Genomic DNA, 1,671 nt, shown 5'->3' with positions numbered 1-1,671 from the left:
AAGCCAGATAGAATACTATGAGTACCACAAGCTTTATGGACATTCTACCAATGATTGTTATGATTTAAAGAATGTCATAGAAAAGTTGGCCATAGAAGGTCAGCTAGATAGATATTTGGCTGAAAGGTCGGACGACCAGAGAAAAAGGAAGAGAGATGAAGATGGGGTCGGCAAGAACGCCCCCACAAACTATTGAATGACACATACATGTGATTGATGGGGGGTTTGTGGGAGAAGGAATCTCAAAATCCTCATGAAAAGGCATCTTAAAAGGTATACCAAGTCGGAGAAGATAACCGAACTCCCGACTTACCAACCATCTCATTCACCAAAGAAGATGCTCAAGGAGTAACACCTGGCCACGATAACCCAGTGGTAATAACAATAATCATCGCCAATGCAAATCGCCATTGAACTCTGGTGGATCAAGGGAGTTTGGCAGACATATTATTTAAACCCGCTTTTGACAAACTCAGGTTAGAAGACAAGGATCTAAAAGTATACCCAGACAACCTCTTTGGGTTGGGGGACACGCCGATCTAACCTCTTGGATTTATCTCCCTATACACCACCTTCGGAAAGGGCATGCAATCAATGGCATTAAGTGTTGACTATATTATGGTCGATGTCATGTCAACATACAATGCCTTGACAGGTCGGACTACCTTAAATCGATTAGCAGTAGCTGCCTCTACACCGCATTTGTGCATGAAGTTTCCCACTGCAGAAGGAATTACCACCATAAAGGGAGATCAAAAGTTGGTGTAACATCCTATCACCCTAAGCCCTACCTCTAGCCGTAAAGTAAAGGATAACAAAGCGTGACGATAGTTCTAAAGCTCAATATCATAGTATATAGTCAAGGATATAATATGCTAGAATCCTGATGAAGATATAAGGCTCAAAGACGCAAAAAACAAAGATACAAAAGTACAAAGTGTTCAGACACAATAAACAAATGCGTACAAGGTAAGAAAAGGATCATAGATACAAGATAATCAAACTATATATATATATATATATATATATATATATAGTAAAACAAAAGAGAACTAGTCACAGCCTACGAAGTTTAGGCCGGCTAGCGCAAACAAGATAGAATAGAGTTTTTGGAGTAAAACAATAACATCCTATCTCTCAAGGTAAGCCTCTAAGGAAACTAGTGCAATATACAAAAGTGAGAGATATACTACATCAAAATAACCAAAATACAAAAGATAAAAGCAATCCTCCGCTCTGTCACTCCCGCAAACTCATCGAGGTGGGTTGCGACCTGCATCTGAAAAATAATAACAATATATGGTGTGAGAATCGGAGGTACTCAGTATGCTAACAGTACTCAATAGATAAGATATAAAGTTTCGAGATGCCATAGGCAATCCTAGAACTTCACACTGATAGAAAGATTGAAAACTTAGAAACATTCAATAAAAATCCATAAAGGGTTATCTACTCCTAAGGATATTCTAACTAATAGAAACTTCATTGTCCTATAACATTTGCCAACCTATCCTCCATGCGATCCCATCGCCACCGCCTACCGAACATCCTTAATCCTAGCAGAAAACACAAGTAGTGCATGCAAGTAAAACGCAAGTAATATACATTTAAAACAAGTAATTCAGGAAGCAAGTAAGCACGTTATACATTTAGGAAAAAGATGCAATTAGG

The sequence above is a fragment of the Arachis ipaensis genome, chromosome B3 (genome assembly GCF_059453495.1).
Source record: "Arachis ipaensis isolate K30076 ecotype BB chromosome B3, ASM5945349v1, whole genome shotgun sequence".
NCBI lineage: Eukaryota > Viridiplantae > Streptophyta > Magnoliopsida > Fabales > Fabaceae > Arachis > Arachis ipaensis.
Note: the sequence above shows the minus strand (reverse complement) of the source record.